Below are 12,105 nucleotides of genomic sequence, written 5' to 3'. Positions count from 1 at the left end.
AGTAACACTGAATTGATGTTGCTGCAAGATATTACATAAGGGAGTCTTAGTGGCTTTTTAGTTGCTGCAGTAAAATTATTCTGAAGCGGATTTGAAAGAGGGAGTACCAAATACCAAAAATTTAAAGCAATTAGAAAGAGAAAATGAAATGTTGCCTGTAGCTTTTGAAATAATTGCCACCTAAATGAGACGGATTTCTAATACTACTGTTTTAACAAAAATGTAGAAGGGTATATTGACGTTGTCATTTTGGTTGTGTATTTTTATCCCTGTTGTTGTTGTTCTGTTGTCTACATTTATCTGTGATATTGTTATTCTGTTATCTACCGGTATTTGTATCTGTGTAGTCTTTCTGTTATCTATTCTTATCTGTATTGTTGTCTCTCTGTTATCTATTTTTATCTGTGTTGTTGTCTTTCTGTTATCTATTTTTATCCTCGCTGTTGTTGTCACTTGTCTCTTCTATTTATATGTATCTTCTATAGATTTATTTATATTCAATTTTATTGATATTATTATTGCTGCGCTGCTGTGACAAACAAATTTCCCCTATGGGGATCAAGAAAGTATTATTTTATCTGATATTCTGAGTTTTTACAGTTGACATTGGCACCAAGGCAGATGGTATTCATTAATTTATATAATCATCCATTCTCCTATTCATACATTTGGGCAGAAGATTAAGGGGAAGAACTCTTCACTTAATCTACTGAAGGATTTTGGACTGCAGGAGGAAACTGTAGAATCTGGTGAAAGCCCAAGTAGACATAGGTAGAAGATGACAACTCTACACACGAAGGCCCCCATTTGGAATCAAACCAGGAAGCTTTTTGCTGTGTAGTGGAAGCGCTCACCACTGCGCCACCGTGCAATGGCAATGAGATTTTAATTATGTATCAAAATTTTTTTTAAGTAGGTTTTGTACATGAGCATACACAGATAACATTTTACTTACAGTGTAGTAAAGATATGTGGTAGTAAAAAATGTTGTTTCTACCAGATTTTACCTAAATACCGTTTGGGTCAACTGAACATTCATAAAGCACACACATACTGGGTTTTATGATTTTTTTATCCACAAGAGATCCTCGGCTTTCCTTAACAGTTCTGTATAATTTCTAGAGAAACAAATTTCCTGATTAGCAGGGACAACAGTTTTCACCACTATTAGTAGCAGTCTCTTTTGTCTTCATATCAACTCATATCTTCTGTTTGAAACACATTGCCTCTTTCTTTTTTTTGTTCTAATGTTGTTCATGTCTAATGTTTATCAACAAATGTTGTGTTTATCAAGCCTCCAAAACTAGATCATGGTCAACAATTAACAGCATGAGGAAAGGGATGACTTTGTCTACCTGGGTAATGCCATAAGAAAAAAAAACAGGGTACCAACAAAGACATTAGATCCAGACAGTCCAAAGGCCAAAATGCCTTTTTCAAACTCAAACTCAAGAATTTTTGGAACTCCAAACAGTTTTTCATCAGAGTCAATGTGAAGATCTACAATCGCAGTGTCAAAAGTGCTTTGCTGTATGGGTCTGAATGTTAGAGTATTGTTAAGAGACATTCAGAGAGTTGCATGTGTCAACCAGTATCTGAGAAGGATCTGTCAAATCTTTTGGTCAAACAAGATCACAAATGCAAAAATATCAAAAGTAACTGTTATCCAAGAGATCAAGAGCAGGGGACTCAAGCCCATGATTGTGAATTACTCTTTATTGGAAACCAAAAGGAAAAGTGCAGACCTGGATGTCCAAGAACAATGTAGAGTAGGACGTCAGGACAACAAAAGCTAAAAAAGTTGGTAACTGGAACCAGTGGTTTTGATTAACAGATTTATTGTCAACGCACTGAGTGGAGGTCTGTATGAATAGCAAAGTCCAAATGGAGGGCCCCAGTTGGAATTCAGGAGCCTTCTTCCTGGAAGGTGGGGGCAACAACCACTATTTCATACAGTGAAATATTTCCCAGAAAAAGGAAACAAAAGTAAATAAATAAATAAATAAACTACAAAATTATCTGAAGGTTTTTTCTGGCATATCAATGTGAGGAATTAGCCCCAGCTTTGGCCCCCTGTATTCAATGTGTTTGGGTATATGTATCTCTACTGCAGTAGGACTTGTTTTTAGGGGAGCCACTCAAAGTCAGGCTTGGAGGAGTCTTTGGCACCATGGACAGCTCCACCATTCATGAGTTTGCTAACAGCTTGCTAGAGTTGCTATGTTAACATTTGGATTATTATATCTAAGATAAAAGTATTCAGATAATCAATTTTAAGGATATTCTTATTCTTTATTTTGTCTTGACCAATTTGATATTGTGGTGATAGTGAACCTTTGTCTTCTTATTTTATCAAGGTGGGGAATCTGCTCAGTTCCCTTTAAAGAACACACACTGGATGGAAATTTAGGAAAGGATTCTAATTTTAGTTCTTAAATCAAGTTACAATGAATTAAAAGGCATGCTAAAAACAGTTGCTAGACAGCAGATCATGGGCAAAAGGAGAGCATAACCCTAAGAAGAATTGATTGAAAGTGAAGACAGGAGAACTATGTCATTAGGCACCAAGCTGTTTGATTGTTATTTTGTGTTTTTATGCAAATTATTTTAGATTTAAAGTTGCAAACAAATCAGCATCAACCATCTCATTTGTTCATAGTAAGCCACAAGTTAGGACCAGGACGTTGTGAATTGTCCACACCTGTTGCTCCTTCCCAGTTTAGTGTTGATTCTGTCCATTTGTTCCCATTTCCGTGTGCATGTATATGGTATGTGATCTCCCTCCCAGGTTTGTTGAAATTTCTTTTTATTTTTATCCCTATGAATCTGGTCAGTGCTCTTTATTGTGAAACATTTTCCCTTGCATTTAGAAATTGTTCAGTTGTTACTGAGTCATGTATTTGGTTTTTCACTTCTCTTACTCATGACAATATAGGCCATATCATTTGCCACATGCAAATGAATGCCTCACTAAGCATTACATGTTGTTGTGAAGGCTGGTATACTTCTATAATTTCAGAAATTTTATTTAGATTTATCCATGGACAGAACAGCAATGTCTGTCTCTTAGCCCCTTCTTCAGTGCAACAATCCCACAAATAGTCCAGGTCAAGCCAAAGTGCTTCTGTGCGTCGAAGTCCGAGGTGAACCCAGATTCAAACACGTCATCTTTCCTTTTGGCTGATTCCTTCAGGAATTGCCCCAGCAGATCATTTTCCTCCATTTAACCCTCTTCTCTTCATCCTCTTCTCCCACACCAAATGATTTCATATCCTCTTTCACAACATCTGTACAACCTGTCTACCTGGCAAACGTCAGCATCCTTATCCCGAAGATTTTCACTGTCCCATCTCAGTGTGTTCTCTGACTTTATCTAAACCTAAGCATCTACATGTGCTGCCCCTCTGTATGTGTGTGTCTGTGTGTCTGCATGTCTGTGTCACGAGGGTGGGGGTGTGGGGGGGTAGTTCTCAAGGGGGAGTTGGAGAATATGTGGGGCATGAAGGCCAAACTGGTCCCAGTAGAGATCAGGTCCCCAAGACCATCTGAGATCCCTGTCCAGAAGAGTGGAGTCCTGGGGAACAGCCGTGAAGAACCTTCAAGCTACCAGGCCACTGGCTGGGTACCTGAGCTTGAAGGAGACATAACACCATGCAGTTTGGGTGAGGAAGGGATTTTTTTATATATACACATAGTACATTTTATAAATATCAAATCAAAAGATAATTCATGTACTGAATGATAATATAGACACTTCCCTCCTACGACTTAAGTCAAACAAATTCACCAATATAAATACTATATCAATCGTGCCTTTAGAGGTTTGCAGGACGAAATTGAAATTGACCTTGGAGTCCAAGAAATGTCACATTCATTCCTAATTGTTGATTTCCATTTTTTTGCTTTTTCCCAAGTCAAACTGGTGGACACAATATATCTCCTGTCTCAGGTTTATGGTGCTGTCTTCTTTTCTCTTCTGATCACGCCAACAGATTCATCCCCTTGAAATCTGTTTCTCACCAATCTCAGACCAGTTTAACTTGCAATCATGAATATGAGGACATAACATTATGGACTCTCACCCTGCTTATCCAAAACACAGATATTTAAGAAAAAGATTTAAGTTATACTGAAAAAAAGCGTTTTCAGTTGCATATAATACTTGGATTAATTCTGCCTCATTCAATCGTGTCATATTTTGAAAGCATTGCCTAGAAAAATCCTACAGGTTGGAGGTTAAATGAACAGGCGTGTGCAAACTAATGACACAATCTGACGGTTTTTTTTAATTTGAGCTCCACCCGAAAAGGAGCCCCGCGATTACGTTTGGCCTCATACAGTAGTAGGCCACCTTGAGCAGAAAAACCTGCAGCGCCGGGCATGTTGAATATGGGGAGTTAAAAATAGCATCATGGGTCGGCCAAGCGGCGCTCCGTTACTACGCGTTTTAGCATTCTGCCCTGTGCAGGGAGAGTCTGCAGGACGGAGAGCGCAGCTTGTAATCCACCCCTCTCTCCTCCGTTTCCCTGCATCTGGATCTTCACACCGGGAACCGGTTTTGGAGTCCTGGTTCTGCTCAAGGGGGAGGGGGGGGGGGAACAGAACCTGGAGAGATTGCATCACCTGTGCGGGCCTGGTGGATTCAACATGATCCATTCGCAGACGAATCACGATCGCCTATCTATCAATGTATGTTTGTTTTGTGACAAGCGGAAGAGATGCGATACCAGTGATGATGAGGAGGAAGATGTTTCACCCTTTTAGGTTTTATTATGTCTTTCCTCCACGCACAATCCCACACTGGTTGAGCGCTGAGATAATTCTGCCATAGTAGAGCAATGGACGCTCCTGCTCCCACCTTCAAAGTGGGAGATTCTCCGCCTGACGTCAATACTGACGCAGCGTCGAGATCCGTATTATTTGTCTTTTGACGTTAAATATTAAACAACCCAGCTTGAAAAAAAATAAAATAAAAACAATTAACGAGATAATGTCTCCTGCCAATGAGCCTCATAATTATTTGCTTCGTTTGCGTGTCCGCACTTCAGTCACGTTCTTATAATTTGATGTGTGTGTGTGTGTGTGTGTGTGTGTGTGTGTGTGTGTGTGTGTGTGTGCGTGCGTTCGCGTGCACCGGGGAGCCACCGTGCACAGCATGAATTAATAATAAATATAAATAAAAAAAATGAAAAAAAACCCCGCGCTCTCCAATCGCTCGATAAAAACGACACAGACAAACGTGCGTTTTTTTCCCCCATGCATCACTGCTGGGGTAGTGGGGGGGGGGGGGTGCTGTCGTGCACACGCGTTTACCTTGCGCGTGCATGTGAAGGGGATGTAGTGTGTGTGTGTGTGTGTGTGTGTGTGTGTGTGTGTGTGGTGTGTGGGGGGGGGAAGCGGAGTGAACACGGCACGCTCGACATTCCTCCAAGGAACCTCTGCGAGCTTTTTCTTTTTTCATCAGCGCGCCGCTAAAAATAGAAACGGGGTTGGATCGTGATCCAGAAATAGATAGGGGGCATCACTCCTATAAAAAGGCTCACCATTCAAGAGTACAGTGTGTGCAGTTTGAAGCGCCGAAAAAGCCAGAACATGTTTTATCCGGCGAGCTCGTCCTGATTTTTTTTTTTCTTCTCATTTTTAGGTGGCACTTTTTTTGTGTATGTCTGGGGTGGGGGGGTTGGGGGGTTAGGGTAGAGGAAGGTGTTTTGCACGGAGGCTTCGCTGCTGCGGATGGTGAGTTGTAGAAAACCTTTCTCTTGCTCCACTTCGCTCTCATTCTTCCCTTCGAGTTCCTTTTTTTCTTTTCTTCCTCTGCCCTCATATTTCTACGCCTTATAGTCGTGTCACTGCGCAGCAGGTTCAGTGGCAATTGTTTGATTGGGATGTATGCATAAAGAAAGGTAATAGGATGAGTAGGTTTCTGCAGCTGGAAGGGAATCACCAACGTAAATTAAAAAGGGTGGATGATGGAGGTCTTCTGTGAACGATTATGGCTCCACTCGTCTGATTCTTTGGGAAAATGAAAGAAAACGTGTTTGGGTGCTGCAGGGATTTTTTTTTTTTTTTTTGTCACGAGTGGGGAGCTGTCCTCCCATTGTGGTGCTGAAGTGTTTTAAGACATTGCTCTTTACACGGAACGTCCTCACACGTCGCACTGGGGATTTTAAGAATACAAGCATCGACAGCAAGGGGTGATTATTGTAGGTTTTTTTGTGCAAAACCTCAAATGTCAAGTGAATCTTTTTGGATGTTTTAAAGACATACATGAGTTTATTTTTTTATGAGCCCTACTAAAAGCCAGCTCAGCTTCACACTCACGAACTCCACTCCTGTTTGGCCATTTCTGCGCTTTTTGTGCACGACGGCTCCTGAGTCGTGACTGCTCAAAGTGAGTAAGGCGCGTGCTGCGTCAGTGGCGTCTGGCTCCGTTGCACTCGAGACAGTTGGGGGAATCGTGATCGGCTGGGAGACGCGTCCACGCATGAAAACTCCCTGACGGCCCCGGTGGAAACTGAGCGAGGGTGGGGCCCGCTGGAGGTTCGGAGCCGACTTTAACCCTTTGGTGATGTAAAAAAAAAAAAAAAAAAAAAAAACTTCGGCTGCACGTTTAACGACACTGGAGGTTTCTCGCTCCCCCCTCGATGCCAAACCGACACCACGGCCACGCACGATTGCGGTCTCGTGTATCCTCATCTTGTGTTGCTTTGCTCTCAAGTCACACTGTGTAAGGGGTGGGGGGCGTAAATAAAGTGTCAGGTGCTGTAGCCTCCTGCTTAGGTACCCTTTGGTTTCCGGTTGCTATTGGAAGATGGCAAGCCATGCTGTCCAATCAGATCGCAGCATTCCCTCTGCTGCGCGTTAAAGTCTATAACGGCAATGAGATGCCGCCTCTCCTCATCGCCGCTCTTTTTAATAACAAGGCTGCGTGTTGCTGCAAAAGCAATGGCAATCCACTGGATTTCACTGTTGGGGAGCTGTGTTAGGTGGTGCACACACGCCTTTCTGCACATGGAGGTGTTTTCAGAAAACACTGTGATGATGAGGAACCCGAAGAGTCGTGGACTGGAGTGGATCCGGGGTTTAGGAAGGTGTTGTCCGTCACGAATCTTTTTGCGGTCTGGGCTTGCTGTGCACATGAAAACGGGAAGCCCTTACCCCAAAAAGCATTTGTGGAGGATACCAACGTCGCTCGCCCTTGTTTTGGATCTGGATTGAGAAGTCACACCACCGCTGTCACCGCACACTCAGCGGCTCGCCTGGACTCGCAAAGTGCATACAGTGCGACCCATGCTTGTGCACGCATGCACTCACGCACGCACAGTTGTAATAGCATGAGCGATACGGATGGATATTCATCGCATCTGTAGCTGTAGTGCAACACCAAGTGACAGAGGCCACCGGTCACGAAGGGGAGAAAACACAAGGAGCGTTGATATCTTGCATTACTAAATACACTCCACCTTCTCAACCTCACTCTCGGTCATCTGCCCTTGCACTGATTGGCATTTGACTGTGACCAGACAAATTCTACACAGTGTTTGTTACATTTGTGCTATAAATAAAAAGGTCGTCAAAGGAACAGGTGGGGGGAAGGCGTGGGGTGGGGTATTTCAACGCCTAAATCATCTTTAAAATGATTGCATCAATGACAACACTGCATTAGTGTACACACACATACACACACACACACACACACACACACAGGTGTGTGTGTGTGTGTAAACATATATGTATATATTTATGTATGTATATATACATACATATGTGTACGTATAAATATATATAATCTCCATTCATTCTTTCTGTTGATTAAATTACAGACGCAGGTGTCAGGGAGGAGACCAAGCTGATAAAGGGTGTTATATTTTACTGACGTGTATTGAGAAAAAATAATGAAGCTATTCAGTGGCACCGATCTGATAATTTTGAAGATAATCCACACCAGAATTCCATGGTTTGGAATTTTCCTGCATCAGATCACTCGAACCCCTGGAAAAACATGATGCAAGCCAATATTAGTATCAGTACACATTCATTTTCTTTCTCACTCAGCTTTTGTGAAAAAATAAACAAAGTCACATTTGAATACGCAAGATTTTCTCATTTTCTCAACGGCATCATTAATGTTTTTCTTCATTTTTTGGTGGTCTTTTATACTTATCATTTACAGCACAGTAAAGTGTTTGTGTTAATAAAATTCACAGATTCCTAGATCGCAAACACATTATGAGGGACAGTTGAAGATGCTGACTAACAAGGAGGACAGTGGATCCACCATGCCATAGGAAAGAAACGTAAGCAACCCTTATTTCCATCATTTTCACCGAAAACCTGTTTAATATCCCAACAAACTGGTTGAAATTGCCACCTTTCCACCACCTGCAGCTTTTCATTTCTTTTGCCCAATGACTTTTGAGGATTTAAACCACACTTTGTGTTTTCAGTATCTCAAAAGTCCTAACAGAGAGCAAACAAAAAATACAAGTCATATAATCTTCACAACTTGCTTCAATCAAAGATTATCATTTGTAATGTCAAATGTATGTGTCATCTCAAAGCAGAGAGCTGCTTTTGCATGGGGTGTTGCCAAAATGCCTCCACAATAAGTTGTTGTGTTTGAGCGGATCCAGAGACCTGAAATATGAAACAAGAATTGTTTCCTGCAATAAGTAACATATTTAATTAAACTGGACTAACACTGAAAGATAAAGAAAGAAAGTAAGAAAAAAGGTTCTTTTACATTTGCATTTGAGACTCCGGTACAAAATAGCCCATCACCTCTTGAGAACTAAATTCTCTTTCTTAAATGATACAGCTTGGCACTTTCAACAGTCAAAAGTGAGTGTTTATTTTCAGCTCCCCATGCAATGTCCCCTACTCATCTTTTAGGTCAGCTTACCTGCTTAAATGAGTGGCAGTTGCAGTGATGTATGGCAGAAAACACACTGTGGACAGGACAGAGGGTCTTTGCTATTTGAGGCTGTCAAGATGTGCACAGAGAAAATTATAAATCTTGATTATTTTCTTTCTCTATGGAAAGAAAACAGCACGTGATTTCAGAATTACTTCTGAGGGACATGGGCTTGTTTTCTAAAGAGCATTGTATTTTCCATTTGCTTGTGTGAGTGCAAAAACAGCACAATTCTAAAATGCAGGTCCTATATAATTTATTTTTCATTTTAATTTTTGTTTTTACATTTTTCTCTGAAATAGTAGAAATGAAGAAGAGATGCATGCAGAGACTGAGACGGGACAACAAATGTCCTCAGCTAAATTCAAACATGGGAAACCACCGCCATATGAAAAATGCCATGAATGTTCAGTGACAGGGTGAATGAGTTATTGTCAAATTCCAAACAAATCATGTGGAGGGATATTTGTAAAAAAGTTGAAATGCGTGTACTTATTTAAAAGACCAGAGAGTGGAGTTGCGTGAGTATATGTGTTGCTCTCATTTTTGAAGACCTACGAATGGTTGTGTGTCAAAGACGGAGCATTAGGAAGTTACATTTCGACAATGTGAAATCTACATTCTAATGCACATATTCACTGTCTAGAAACAAGCAGTAAAACAAAAATTTTAATGAAAGAAAATATCAATAATTACCAAATGTATACACTCCCTCTATTTGTTGAAAGATGCATTTTATTTGATAAATTGTGATCCTTGGTTCCAAAACTTACTGCAATTTTTCAGAATTGCTGATCATTTTTATGTGTGACTTAGTAATTAGTTACTAATAAGCTCTCTTTTATTTCAATTGGATGTCTGGAACCACCAAACCTAAATAAAGTTGACTGTGATAATTATTTGAAAGATGGAAAAGATACTCTTATGTATAGCATTACTTCGAGGAGTCCGGAATACAAATTATGGCATTATGAAAAATTATAGAAAAATTCAAGACAATACAATCCATAAAACAAAACAGCTTGAAAAATACTCACATATTTAGACAACAAACACCATAGTTGTTTCAAAACATAAAATTTGTTTTAAAAATAGAGCATTTTTGTTCACATCACAAACAAGATCGTTGGTATTTCAACATCAGCATCACTAAAACCAGTGTTGTTATTTATCTCACCTGGTTGAATAAAGGAAAGGATTAAATAAAAACATTAAAAAAAGAAATATCAAAATAAGACTGAATATAGTATTATGTATGTCGCATCTGCTGTCATGCATTCTCACACCATACTGGTTCATATTAAGCTGTCTTGAATAAAATTCAAACAAGATACACAATTACATAAAATAAATCATTGACAAATAGATTTATATTTATTTGAACATTCAGTTATTTTCATCTCTTGAATCTTTTTTGGCCTTAGGTTACCAGGTTACTAATTGACTGCGCAAAACAAAACAAAACAAAACAAAACAAAACAAAACAAAACAAAACAAAACAAAACAAAACAAAACAAAACAAAACAAAACAAAACAAAACAAAACAAAACAAAACAAAACAAAACAAAACAAAACTAAACTAAACTAAACTAAACTAAACTAAACTAAACTAAACTAAACCCTCTATTTCCATTGTTATGATCTACTATGTTTATTACAAATGTTTTGTCCACAAAATGAAATTAATAAGGAATCCTCAGATGTCTATGTCTGTATATGAGCCTCTCAATGGACGCATATGTTTGAAAAATGTATTTAGGTATGTGTGTTCTGTATGTGTGCAATTTTACAGTGCAACTCATTCACAGAAATGCATTTCATATTATTTACATTTGAAATAAAGACAAAATGGCACAATTATACCTGTGTGTAGTTTCATGAGATCAGAATATTTTGTGTCTTGCATCAGGAAACAGGGAATCATCCCCAACACAGTGTCCTCTGGGTTTATTTATCATATGTAGGTTTTTGCACCATGCACCAATTTTAAATGTCTGATGTTCCGTCTTTTAGACTGAGTCAAATAATTTCTGACACCAAAATAATAACATTATGAAAAATAGCCAGTCAACAAGTGCTTACTGACTTTCTGAATGAAAAATGTATACACATTTGGCACAACAACTAAATAAGCTACATGTTCTTGTCCAAGACAACTCATTTTTGAGTTCTCACTAAATGCTCACAGTTAATGACACTTAGCCACGTGGACCACTGTAGTCCTTCCAGACATGATCAGCAGCTAGTCCATTTATGGCCGAGATGGTGCTTTAATCTAAATTTCATTCATGCTCCTTTGAAACCTCCGAGCTAACAGTTTAGACTCCTGTGTACCATTGCTGCATTTCTATTTTTAGATGCAATGCTCTTACGTAACGCTTATTCTCACATGATGGACCACTGCTGTGTATTCAACTTGGCTGAACTGTGTATGTATGTGTGTGTGTGTGTGTGTGTGTGTGTGTGTGTGTGTGTGTGTGTGTGTGTGTGTGTGTGTGTGTGTGTGTGTGTGTGTGCATGTGTGTGCATGTGCGTGTGTGTTAGAGTTCAAAATCAATTTCATGACTTTTATCATTTACAGCAAAAACAAAATCTTGCAAACAATGTACTTTGAATACACAGAATAGATGAGATCTGGTCAATTTATGAATGTTTTACTTTCTCCAATTTCTAAAAAAAAAAAAAGATTCCCAGTGCCCTACTGTATCTACAGTATTGTAAAATACATAATAAAAACATAAGCTCGAAATCTCAATAGTATTGCTTCATCTTCCTTGGAAATGTGACAAGAAATTGAACAGAACACTCATAAACCTGTTCTGAACATGTTATATACAAAGAAAACACAGTTCGATACTTTTCACTTCATTATTGTGAATTTCTTTCATAGCTCTTACTGAATTCTTTGTTGTGATATGTTCCATTCTATTCAAAACTCAAAACACACTGTGGTTGGGGATCATATGAGTTGATATAGTTTACTTTTTTCCATAATTAACTGTTCAGAACACTTAATTTCAGTAGTTGATGAAGGGTAATAAAGAGCATGGCTGGCTTATCGATGTTAAACATATTTGACAATGGTTGCGTACGACCTGGATAACTGAGAATCCTTACGGCCGCAGAGCAGTCTGGTGTTTCTCCACACAGAACTACATCTACATCTGTCCACTTAGACACTTATTTTGAAG

At 39.3% G+C, this 12,105-nt stretch overlaps 1 long non-coding RNA gene across 1 annotated transcript; it reads left to right on the top strand.

Moving 5' to 3' along the window:
• Positions 1-5,528: 5,528 nt before the first annotated feature.
• On the top strand, positions 5,529-10,774 carry LOC147235794 (uncharacterized). Its single transcript, XR_015105935.1, has 2 exons — positions 5,529-5,736; positions 8,208-10,774. It is a non-coding gene; the product is annotated as an uncharacterized LOC147235794 (long non-coding RNA).
• The last annotated feature ends 1,331 nt before the right edge of the window (positions 10,775-12,105 follow it).

This window comes from Fistularia commersonii, chromosome 3, assembly GCF_037954325.1.
Source record: "Fistularia commersonii isolate RoL2024-O1a breed Wild chromosome 3, RoL_Fcom_v1.0, whole genome shotgun sequence".
NCBI classification, from domain to species: Eukaryota; Metazoa; Chordata; class Actinopteri; order Syngnathiformes; family Fistulariidae; genus Fistularia; species Fistularia commersonii.
This window is presented reverse-complemented; position numbering and strand designations above follow the sequence as displayed.